At 39.9% G+C, this 13,255-nt stretch overlaps 1 non-coding gene across 1 annotated transcript; it reads left to right on the top strand.

The window, feature by feature from the left end:
- The first annotated feature begins 12,408 nt into the window (after positions 1-12,408).
- Positions 12,409-12,598, top strand: LOC126960315 (U2 spliceosomal RNA). The gene has a single exon (XR_007727879.1). It is a non-coding gene; the product is annotated as a U2 spliceosomal RNA (small nuclear RNA).
- Positions 12,599-13,255: the final 657 nt, after the last annotated feature.

Here is a 13,255-nt window from a genome sequence, read left to right as displayed (position 1 = left end):
GTTGACTCTACAAGACAGTTGTACTAGAATCTCTATACCAGAAATAAGAATCAAGCTCACGACTGAACTCATTCATCTCATTAAAAAAAAAAAAAAAATGGGAAGGGAATTTTTTTTTAAATGTCTCAAATAGCCCTCATTTAAAATTGAGACAGAAATGAATCTGTAAGTTATGTTTTCAAGTTGTCTGTCTGAATCTGGGCCATTCAGAGAAGCACATTGTGTCTGATTTTCCATGTCAGCCACTTGGAAGCAAAACTAGACTGTTGATGGCTGCGTGGTTCTTTGGAGGGGGCGTGTAGGTTTCAGCCATCCAAGCGATAGAGTTAACCAAGTTCCTAGCTTTCTGCACCGTTCAGCTCCCTGGTGGTCTGTCACCTCAGGTAATTTTGAGAGAAGAAAGAATTGAGTCTTTTATTCCCCTACGTGCTTTGATAAACATTTATTTCATATCCGCTTTTTTCAAGCTTTCTCCTCAGAAACCCCATGTCAACGTGTGACAAAGAGGTGTCACAGCACTGACATGATTGAGTTGGTATTTGGTGGTTTCACCTCAGAAACGAAGGGGTCCAGAACTCCTGCTGGTAAAAAGCACTAATTCATCTGCTGTTAGCTTTACTCACCAGGAAGTCCCCTCTCCCAGTCAGAGAGCATAGAAGTGCACAGAAGCTACTTCCTGTCAGGCAGTTTACTGCTTGACTGTGTCAGCCTATTGCCGACCTGCATGAGTGGGTCAGGCAGCAGGTAAAATACAGAAATATCTGCCTTCCAACAAAATGTTGAGATGTCCTCTCAACACGTGTCCTGGTGACACCATATGTGCCAAAGGCAGCCATCTTTACCACTCTCTGCCTCCTTTTTTTTTAAATTGTAGCCTGAGTTTTATTACAATTAAACAAATTTAAAAAGTCAACTTTCTATGCCCCAATCTACATGTGCTTATTAATTTTATTGCATATTAGAAGAAAGTGGGAAAATGTGGATTTGAAATCATCGTATTTGAATTTGAAACCCAGTTGAGTTATTTACTGGCTGTTTCATCTTAAGTGAACTCCCTCTGAGCTGCATTCACTTTGTCCTTAATGCCTACCTTTAAGGGCCCATGGTAAAGATAAATGAAATCATATATATAAAGGAATCGCCTCTCTGTGTGACTCATAAGTAGGTGCACTTGCTTTCCTCAGATTGGGCAAAATGAAACAGCTAAACTTTTAGGTTATATTATTCTCTCAAAAGAAAACATAGGAGAGTGTTGCTCGTTGGTTCATTTATTTACTTATTACTGCACAGGAAGAGGGAGACAGGAAGGAGGAAGTGTGGTCAGGAGAGATCATGCATTAACCCCATTGAGAATTGCTCTAAGTGTGTGTTTTGTGTATCCTACTTATATCTTCTTGGTGTCCCCATTTTAAAAGCACGTCCTTTCTTTACTTTGCCACTGCACAAGATGGTAACAATAAGATTAAAAGGAGTATATCAGGTTTAATATTTGTCTTGAAGCTTTACTGAAGTCAAAAGAAGGTGTTATATTCCTGGCTTAGTGGGAGAATGCTTGGCACTGGAAACCTCAGCCTCAAATCCTTGGCTGTCCTCCACAGATTTGAGGTTGCTTTGTTGTGTGTGTACTTTTGTGTATTGGAGAGGAAGGGGAGGTGCTGGAATTGGGGTGTGTCTTTGGGGAAAGTGAATGGAGTGGGGATATCTGATAAAGAGATGTGCGGGTTTGGATGAGTTCCCAATTCTTGTGCTCGGGCTTCAGGAATAGACAGTCTTATGTACAAATGTTAGCTCTACCAATCGAAGCAGGTAATACTGTGGCCAAGTGCTTCAACCACAAGGCACTTGACGTATCTGTTGGTGGGGGAGAAGAATATCTATCTTATGGAAACTAAATGAGGAAAAATACATAAGGTACATGGAGCAGTGACTGTTCATCACTCATTACATGTTAGTTTCCTTTTAAAAATGTGGCTTCTTACCTTATATCCTGATAGAATTGAATCAGGGAGAATGACACTGTGACCTCTATTCCCCTTGCAAAAATGCTGAGCAATGAAACAGCCACTTTAGACCTTAAGCTTTCTCATAGACAATCTATCTCAAAACTTCTCTCCCATTAAATAAAACTACATGTCCTTGGACCATATGTCCTGATTAGATGGTCAAATGATATGGTTCTATGAAACCCAAATGACAACCTTTATTGTATACAAAAATGAGCAGTCCAATTAGTCATCAAGACTGAAGCCAGCTCCCAGTCACTCATATGGCCCTAATGGAATGGTAGGTTACTGGATATTTATTTAATGAGTTATTGAGAACCTACAAAGTGCCAGACACTGTTCTAGGTGCTGGGGATACAGAAATAAATAAGAGGTGAGAAGTCCCTGAACTTCAGAGATCACAGAACAGTAATGGAACCATACAAACTATCAAATACCTGCATGAAGTGGTGTCTGGTCCTGATGAAATTCTCAGAAGAAAACCAAGGCAGGATTCAGGGATAGACAGTAAGGGAGGGGAAAGGTCTACTATAGATAGGAATGGTCAAGGAAGTCATTTTGGAAGAGGTAATATTTCTGAGATCTTAATGAAGTGAAGGAGAAATCCAGGCAATGAACTGGAGGAATAATATTTCAGAAAGAGAGGACAAACCAACCTGATATAGGAGAAGGCTAATACAAAGAATACTGTGGTTGGGGCTTGAAAGAGCCAACATATGAGGAAGAGAGATCAGACAGGTAGGATATGGGTGATAGAGAGGTATTAGTCCATTCTCACACTGCTATAAAGAACTACCTGAGATTGGGTTATTTATGAAGAAAAGAGGCTTAATTGACTCACAGTTTCACAGACCTAACAGGAAGCAGGCCTCAGGAAACTTACAATCATGGCTGATGGTAAAGGGGAAGCGAACACTTTCTTCACGTGGCAGCAGGAGAAAGAGAGTGAAGGGGGAAGTGCCACACACTTTTAAACCATCAGACCTCTTGAGAACTCACTATCACAAGAATGGCAAAGGGAAATCCACCCCCATGATTCAATCACCTGCCACCAGGCCCATCCTCAAATTTGACACGAGATTTGGGCAGGGACACAAATTCAAACCATATCAAGAGATAATCAGGAACCAGAGAGAGCCAGGCAATGTAGACTGGGCTGAGCAATGTGGATTTTATCCCAAGTGCAACATAAAGCCATTGCCAGGTTTAGAACCTGAGACTGCTGTTATCTCTTTTATATTTTACCAAAATTACTCTGGCCACTCCATGTAGAATTGACTATTAGTGAACAATGATGTACACACTTCTGCTGTAAGCATTGTTTAGTCAATGCAGTGTGACTCAATGGTGAGCATGGATTGTGCAGCCACTCCTCACCAGTGGGCTGACTCTAGGCAAGGTACCAAACTTAGAGCCTTGGTGTTCACATACATAAATTGGGAGGAAGATGACCCACCCCCAAGACTATTCGGAGAAGGTAATAAAGGGCAAATGTGAAATGCTTGGCAATGTGCCTGGAAAATAATAAGTGCTCAAAAGTGTTAATTCCTCCTTGCTCCTCATCTAATGACTCTTCAATTATTCAATTACTTAAGGGTAGTTAGCCTTTACCATAAGCAAGCTGCTTTGGTTATTATAGAGGGTATGGGATCTCACGTCTTCCCTTGGAGGACTCTCAGCCCAACAGGATTGGTGGAAGGTAACACGGAAAAGTAGCAGGGCAGATCATTGTTAGCCAACCAGAGTAATTGCTAATGTCAAATGATGCATGGAATGAGTTCCAGGGAAATTCATTGGAAAGACAATGACCACAGTGGAGTTGCCAGGGATGCCTTCGAGCCCCTGTAAACCTCAGGGCAGTGAGTGAGGAAAGGGCAGTTCAGTAAGGCACATGTCGAGCAACAAAAGATACTTAGTAAACAGAGTGGGACAGAAAAAGTATTACACTGGCAGTGGTAGAAGATAACGCTGGAAATATATGATAACTCCAGGCTGTGGAGGCCTTGAGATACTGGGTAAAGATGCTTGGTTTTTTGTTTGTTTGTTTGTTTGTTTGGTTGGTTGGTTGGTTGGTTGGTTGGTTTTTTAGACGGAATCTCACTCTGTCACCTAGGCTGGAGGCAATGGCACTGTCTCGGCTCACTGCAGCCTCCACCTCCCAGGTTCAAACGATTCTCCTGCCTCAGCCTGTTGAGTAGCTGAGACTACAGGCACATGCCACCATACCTGGCTAATTTTTGTGTTTTTAGTAGAGATGGGGTTTCACTATGTTGGCCTGGCTGGTGTCAAACTCCTGACCTCATGATCCACCCCTCCTCAGCCTCCCAAAGTGCTGGGATTACAGGCATGAGCCACCTCACTGGCTGTTTCATCTTTATATTCCATGACTTGCAATTACCAATACTAAAGGCAATTATATTGAGTTAGAAACTATTCCATACGTATGTTGTTGAGCTGAGATGAGATGAAGGGACTGATTGCCCTCAGGTGCCACAACATAAGAGCATCCCATTACTAGTGATGTCTCTGTGTGAACAAACACATCTCCCATTCTGCAACCCTTTAGTTAGACAGGGAGGAGTCATACACAAGGGGTTGTATAGTCAGAGAAGGTGAGGGAGTAGAGCAGGTAGAAAAGCATGTAAAGAGTAGAGGAGAAGTTTTTGCCCAACCCTGCAGCCAGTGTTTCATGAATCACCGTGCAAACACACAGCCATGGGACCTCATAATGAATTTTTAACACAATAAATCATTGTCATTTATGAAATTGTCACTGGTGAAGAGAATAGCCAAAAGATTCTTTGTTTAATTTCTTTAATGCATATTACCCATCACTAGGTCAAAAACATCATCATGGGTTCTTCTAACACAAATTTCAGAAGGCTGTGTGCTTCTGGACTGACAGCCGCCTATTAATAGGTGTCTGGAAAACCTATTTTCTGTTATATTTGTTAATAAATCTTAGTAAAGCATGAATTATAAAGAAAGGTAATGTCTTAGCTAAAGAAATCAATAATGCTTTTAAACACAAACTCATTAGTATTAAAGATTATTCCCATTTTTCATTATATTGAGAAAGAAAATGAGAATCATACCAATGCATGACATCCATTGAACTAACATGATGTTAAATGCATTGTCTAAAAAATTCAAATGCCCTGTACAAATCAGATATTATTTATTTACTGCCCCTCCTCCCAGCAATCCTTCCCCCACATAGATACAATTATTTCCAAAGGATATTTGAGATAGCTTATAAAATATGCATACAATGCACTGAGACAAAAATAGATAAATCAAGAAATCAGAGAATCATGTATTACTATTAAAAATAGCATGTCATATAAGTGAGAAAAGGAACAATTAATACATCATCTTCTTTGGAAGTGGTTGCTTTTCATTCCATAATCTAAAATACTCTATAGATACAATCCTATTAATAGTCCTATTTTTTTGTCCAAATAATTCATTTTAGAAAAGATTAATATTCAACCAAATATCAAATAAGTTGAGATGACTGTAGAAATATGAAACATTCTGAAAAACAGTTTTCAGAATATCTTGTAGGTCATTTAATCATTATATTTTCACCAGTGCAGGTAAGCAAGCATTAATAATAATACTTGACGACAACAACAACTAAGTCACTGAAATATTGTTTGTGCACACCAATCCAGAGCCCCAGTTATATTCACATATATTCACAGGGATTCACGCATATACATAGGCTTGTGTTTCAGTAGGCATAGTTCTATGTTTACTTGTTTTGTATAGAGAGACAAAATTTCCCCAGAAGGCAACTACGGAAGGAGACTATCACATTTCTTAGTTCTTGTGGTGTGCAAGCCAGTACTGCTCCGAGACAAAACTGGACGAGTGGCTTTTTGCCAAAGCAGGATTTGCACATCCTGTGGCAGCTACTTCTCCTTACCTGTGACCACACCCCAAGGTAATTTTAACCAGCTCTGGATTCCTTACAGGTAAAAGTGTGAGGTAGAGACAGTAGTCTCCATGTACTCATGCCACTTAGGGATAAGAACTAGGGGTATGAAAATTGTGCTAATGCTTTCATAAGGAATGCATAGCTATAAAGTGTTCCAATGCAACCCACTACTCATTCATCGATCAAAGAATACAATCCACAGAAGTCCCTCAAGAAAGCAAAGTATAATGTTCTTAAAGCATCCTAAAACTTTAGTGGTAGATTTGGCCTTCGTGGTGAATTTCACTTTAAATATTTATTACAGAGTATTGCTATTTTTTCCCCTCTTTTTCCTGTTGATCTTCAAAGGAGCATATTTTATTAACAAACCATGGATATAAAATATGAAATCAAGATCACCTACTGCAGAGAAGAAGCCAAACATCACTAAAAAGGATTAGTTTCTTTCACTGTCTAGAAATTTTTCATGGAAGACCTTGGCTGGCCTTTTGATATTAAAACTTCCTAACAAGTATTACACAGGAGTTTTAAATTAGAACTTGCTGTCACAGAGACAGTTATAAACTGTTAAATATGTCCTTTCAATGCTAAGCTCCTGTAAAGTATGCACATGGCCACAGCCAAGAGGCTCCCTGACAAGTAGCAGGGTGAGATCACAGAGACGTCTGCAAGCTGCCTGCGAGGCCCTGCAGGTGGCCCTGTGTTGTATGTGTCTGTGCACGAGTGTGTGTGCGTGCTCAAAAGAAGCTACACATTTCTGCTTCTCAAATCAGAGATTTCCTTCCAATGAAAACTTCTAATGAAAATGCATGCCACATTTTGTAATGATATCTGCCAACCAAAGAGCGATGTTAAAACTCACGTTTCATGCATTGGACTAATTTAATGTTGCGTTTTCTCAAGTAGCAAGAACATAAAACGTCATTCTATCCTATCCTTACATATAGAGTAGAGACTCATAATTTTACACACTGTAAAAGTTATGGGTCATCCTTTAAAAACGTGTTTTTATTATTTCTTTATCATTCCTTTTTACAAAACAAAAATGTAATGTACGAGGTCAATGGCACATCATAGAAATTGGGCAGGGAAGAGGGAAGAGAAAGAAAATTTAACTTTTTACTTCTTTTATTCCATGTTTTATTTTGTTTATTTGACATTTTCCAACAGCAAAAGTCTCCTCCAAGGGCTTGTTCTGGAGGTTGCACAGTGGACTCTGCTTTTTCCTATCTGACCAGTAGAGCCCAAAATTAGTAGTTAATTATAGTTTATATGGCCACTTTGACCAGAAAGAAAAGAGTAGCTTTGTTACAGTCAATGAAGTATTTAAAGCTATGCCCAGGATGAGGATGGGTTTATTAAACACTTGGGCAAGCAATAATAAACTTACATTGATTGGGAAACTCGATACATTTCTTTCATGTGCTGCTTAAAAAAAAAAAAAAAAAAAAAAAAAAAAAAAAAAAAAAAAAAAACCATCCAGGTGGAATTGAAAAAAGGAACCCTGTTTGAACATACTAACAGTACCCAATTCTCTGCAAGGCCAACAGACTCTCCAAAACCACGAGATATTCCTACATCATGCTGACTTTGACAAAAAGGATGGATACAGCTTAGATTATAAAATAATAGGTAATATGTCTTGAGAGCCAGGCCCGGGCTCAGCACTTTACCTGTGGATAAAGGTTAAGTAAATTGCCCAAGGTCACAGAAAAATAATTCATACCAAGGGAGTTATATTTTACAACAGGATCACTTAAACTCTAAGTTTCTAAATTTACGTTCTTCGGACTATGTAAAGAAGGATGCTGCTTGTGTGAATGTGAGCTTTATATTTTTTTTTAAAAAATTCAAATCATTCTTGGATGGTCTTTCTTCCAAAATGAAACCTTGTTAGGAGACAGCATCCCCTTCTATCTATAGAAGCCAGAGAGACTGGAGGCTCATTTTCCCAGCTTCCCCTGTTGTAGGGGCACAAGCATGGGGCCAGCCAGTACCATCCCAGGACATGAATCGGGGGCCAATGACGCTCACAGGTGGAGCAGAGAACCATTCATTTTGGCAGCAGCAGATGCAGCAGTAGCAACATCTAATTACCTAGGTGTAGAGGGAGCTGAGGTGCCAGAAATGGTGTGTAGGTGACAGGAGACAGAGCCAGGAGGGTTTGGTGATGGTGGACAATGTGCTGCAGTATCTGAGCTCATCAGGGCAAGAGTGATGTGCTTACAAGCCTAGTCCTGACTGCTGCCCACTTTCTATTTGCCTCTATTTTCTATGCCTGATGCTTCATTCTTCCCATTTCTCTGGTGGCTCAAAAAACATGTATTCCCTGTTTAAACCCACTAGCTTTGGTTTGATGCTTGCAACTGACATCTCTGGTAAGCACTAGATAGATAATAAGGTATTGTGTTCATCTATTTCAGCATTCAACAAAATAATAGAGTTTGTTGTATTTTGCAGAACAAGATGAATTTTAATACTTTGAGTCTGAAGAATGACATTTAAAGTTTCGTTATTTCTGCGCTGCATCTCACCCCTAGCAATCCAGCTTAATGCATGTATGGTTAAAGGCAAGCACTCTAAGCCCGCTACTTTTGAGCCTGCACACCCTCTGACAAGGGTAAGAGAAGGACGTCAACATTGTCATGCTTTTTAGTTCTCTCCCAGGTGAACTAAAGGAGAAACACTGCTTGAGCAAAGGGTTAGAATGAAAATGAAACTGGATAACATAAAATGCAAACCACTTCCTTCTACTTCCTTTCTTAACTCTAATTTTTTTTAGTACCAAAAAAATCACCACCAATACCTTTACAATACTCATTCATTCATCTCTTCATTTATTCTTTGCCTTGGATGAGCCATGACCTTGTCTGCTTAACAGGAAATGTGGGAGCAGACAGCAGAATAACGATCCCACAAATACAGTATCAAACGGTTCCATGAGCTCCAAAGGAAAAGTCGTGGGGAGTTTGACTATTTATGATGGGAGGAGGCATCTGGTCTAAAACGGAATGTCCTGAAAGAATTTCTGGAAGAAATTGCATAGGAACAGAGAGGTTACTTGGGTATTATTAATTATTAATAGTTCTTTAGATATTAGTTATTAATAACTATTATTAATAGTTGCTGCCATAATAAATTGATGCAAACTTAGTGACTTAAATCAATACGTATGTCTTATATCCCTGGAGGTCAGAGTTGGAAATGAGTCACATTGGGCTAAAATCAAGGTATGGACAGGACTCGTTTCTTAAGACTCTAAGGACAATTCATTCCCTTGCCTTTTCCAGTGTCTGAGGCTAGGTGGGTTCCTTGGCTCATGGCTCCTTCCTCCATCTTCAAAGCCAGCGGTGTAGCATCTGCTCTCCTTTCTGACCTCTGCTTCCATCCTTACATCTCTGTCTCTCATTCTGACCCCCTCCTGCCTCTTTCTCATAAGAAACCTTATGATTACATTGGGCCCACCTGGAGAATCCAGGATAATCTCCTCCTATCAAAATCCCTAACTGAATCACATCTGCAAAGTTCCTTTTAGTGTGTATGGTAACATACTCACAGGTTCCAGAGGTCAGGATGCAGAAGGGGCATTCTGGGCAAAGGGAATAGCCTGTGCTAAGGCACTGAAACAGACTGGGGGGTGGTGCATTTGAGCAATGAAAGGTCAAGTGGAGAAAATTAGGAAGAATGTGTCATGAAAGAGCTTAACAGGAAACAAAAATAGGCCAATTGGCACAGGGCCAATGTTCACCATCTTCTACAAGGTCCTTATGAATTTTGTAGAGAGAACATTTTTCTGATCACTGGTGGTTTTGACTTCCTTGATTATATGAATTAATTTAGTTTAAGCATTATCTCACTTTTCTGTGCACACTGCACTGGACCTTTGGTGCTTGTGCATTTAGAAAACTTTGGTGTACATTTTTGTTTGTTCATTTTTAGTATGTGAAGAGGTCATTGGGAGGTATAATATGTTTGGAGAACAAAATAAAATAATAACATCAATTCAATACATTGTTACAATTCTGAGCTTCTTCCTATAAGTCTCAGGAAACCAATTCTTCTCCAGATATCCTCAAAGACTCATTCCAGGAACACTCAATTTGTTTTAAAAAAGATACTGGTGACTTTGGCATTGGCAAGAAGCATAGTTTGTCTTCCAAAAGAAACCACTCTGTGCTACAACTGACTCATGGTGTTGCCAAAAATCCACTTGTGACCGCTTGTTGCCATTCTCACACTAGTTTCTCAGAGCAATGGATCTGGAGAGGTTGACTCCAATCATTGTCCTGGGTCTCTTGTTTAATACCCTAATAGTGCATCTGTGAGCTACTTCCTCCTTCAAGCACTCTCTTCCACTGATTTCTTCCAGGGGTAAAACAATGCTCTTTTGGCACGCTCTGGGCCCTCACATCCTGTTCAACTCAGCTGTGACATGTTGAGGGACCTCGAAACTCAGCCCCAAGACCCTTATCTCTTTTCTTTGTACAAAACATCTTGTACGCTGATTGCTTAAGTCATACTTTGGCTCAAACATCCCTTTGAGGTTTAGACCCAAAACTCATCTTCACCAGGATGTCCGCCATGTCATTGAATGTCCTTCAGCTCTTTACAAAGTCATTTTCCAAACTTGGCTCTCGTCATGATTCTATTTCATCAGCCATCCATCTAGCTGGGTTGGTCAGGGACTTGATTGTCCTTCTTAATTCCCTTTTCTCACTAATGTCTGTCTCTTTTCTATTACCAAGACCTGTTGATTCAACCTCCTACATGTCCCTTAAAAATTACTCATTTTTCTTCATCTTCACTGCTATTGTAGCCCATACTCTCTTTCACTAGAACTACCAAAAATCTTCCATTTCTTTATATGTAGCAAGCTTCTGTCTTTCCCCAGGACCTTTGCACATGCTCCTCTCATCACTTAGTTGACTCAGATTTTCGATCTCAGCTCTATAATCATATCCTTAAGGAAGATGTAGTTGACCTTCCCATCTAAATTAGCTCCTTTTATTATATGTATTTATGAGTCCTTCTTCTTTGTCCCACATTATTTAGTGTAAAATTTAGGTTTATTTAATGGATAATTTATTTAATATCTATCTTTCCGACTAGGCTATAACTTGCGTAAGAGTAAGACTCTATTTTGTTCATTAGTACACCCAACATCTTGCACAGAATTAGACATACAACGATACATATAATCATATATTTTGTTAATGAATAAATAAATCAGTAGCTCAGATAATCATAATAACATTTAACCTAAGTGAGGAATCAACAAACTTTTTTGTGAAGACCAGATAGATAGTAAATATTTCAGGCCCTGTGCTCTTTACAGTCTCTGTGGCAACAATTCACTGCCGTCATAGTGGGAAATGAGCTACAGGTAATCTGTAACCAAAAGGGCATGGCTGTGTCCCAATAAACTGTATTAACAAAAACAGGCTGCAGGCTGAATTTGGTCCAAGGGCTTACTTAGTTTGTTGATCCCTCATCTAGGCTATTGAGTCCTTAAATAACTCCACGTAAAGAACATTACATTGTTCTTTTGGACTCTGCTTCCACCTTTGACAAGGGTCAAAGAGTTCTCCAATTCACATTACTAAATAGTACTTTTAGCATCCTCAGCTTAATAAGAACTGCATTTAAATTTTAGAGGCTCTCATGGTTTCCTTCTAGAAAAATGAGTGGATGTTCGCTTTTATTTTCACCAAATGGCCATACCTGGTGGTTTCCTAAACCAAAGGAAGTCAATAGTGAGGGCATTGAGGGTTTCACCTTCAGAAAACTAAGGTAGTAGCTACTGCCAAATGACGCTAAGCTAATGGAAAATAGTTTTTCAGTAACATTACTATTCATGAATGACTGCTCCCTCTCATCTCAATGGGTGTGGATTGTATTTCCCCACTCCATGGTCAAATGTCTTGCTTTGGCCAGTGTGTTCCAGTGTCAGGTGTCAAGTCCAAGCCAATGCTTTAAGAGATTGTGCTGCTTTTCTCTTGCCCGTGATGGACACCAACGTTCTAGATTGAGATAGATCTATCATCCTTGAGCCCAAGGATAAGACAACTTGGAGTACAATTGCAGCCTGAAAATAATGACTATGTAATAGAAATAAGAAATACATGTCTTGTTTTCATAGCCATTGATTTAATGGAGTCAATAGTTACTTTGTCTTACCATAGCCTATACTGACCAATAAACTGGACATTTCCTGTTAGTCCATTTGAGCTATTATAAAGGAATACCTGAGACTGGGTAATTTGTAAAGGAAAGAGGTAATTGACTCATCGTTCTGCAGGATGTACAAGCATGGTGCTGGCATCTGCTCAGCTTCTGTAGAGGCCTCAGGGAGCCTTTTACTCATGACGGAGGCTAAGCGGGAGCAGGCAGTCAGTCACATGGCAAGAAAACTAGCAAGAGAGAGAAGGGGGAGGTGCCACAAACTTTTAAACAACCAGATCTATGGCTTCTCGACCTTTTGGCTAAGATCCAGTGTAGTATCTGTTCTTATCGGTTTAATATCTGATACATCCTCCATCCAAGGACAATATATTAAATAGATTTTGGAGCAGAGAGATGGAATAGAAGCTTGCTCCATCCACTCCATGCATCGACCTGGTATTGCAGTACCTCCAGGAACAGTGCACCCCCTCAGGGTATTAAAAAAATAAAATAAAATAAACAACCAGATCTCAGGTGAACTCAGAGCAAGAACTCACTCATCACCAAGGGGATGATGGAAAGCCATTCATAAGGGATCCATCCCAATGACCTAAACACCTCCCGCCATGTCCTGTCTGTCACACTGGGAATTCCACTTCAATGTGAGGTTTGGAAGGGACAAATATCCAAACCATGCTACCTCCCTACTCAAACATAAAACATCATATTTAGAAAAGCCATTGTTGTTGAGGCATAACTATATTCTACATTGATTTGAGAAGGCCCCTAATTATAGCCAGCAATCATATGATGAGATTAAATTGAATTGACGAACAGATTACATAACAAAGGAGACAAAACATGTTTTGTGAAAACACACTTTAAGAATTGAACCTAGGCTGGGTGTGGTGGCTCACGTCTGTAATCCCAACACTTTGGGAAGCTGAGGCAGGCGGATCACTTGAGGTCAGGAGTTCAAAACCAGCCTGGCTAACATGGTGAATCTCCGTCTCTACAAAAAAAATACAAAAAATTAGCCAGGTGTGGTGGCGCGCAGCTGTAATCCCAGCTATTCGGGAGGCTGAGGCAGGAGAATCACTTGAACCCAGGAAGCAGAGGTTGCAGTAAGCCTAGATCATGCCATGGC

The sequence above is a fragment of the Macaca thibetana genome, chromosome 7 (genome assembly GCF_024542745.1).
Source record: "Macaca thibetana thibetana isolate TM-01 chromosome 7, ASM2454274v1, whole genome shotgun sequence".
Taxonomy (NCBI): Eukaryota; Metazoa; Chordata; class Mammalia; order Primates; family Cercopithecidae; genus Macaca; species Macaca thibetana.
The sequence above is the reverse complement of the archived record's forward strand: the minus strand, read 5'-3'. Positions and strand labels throughout refer to the sequence as shown.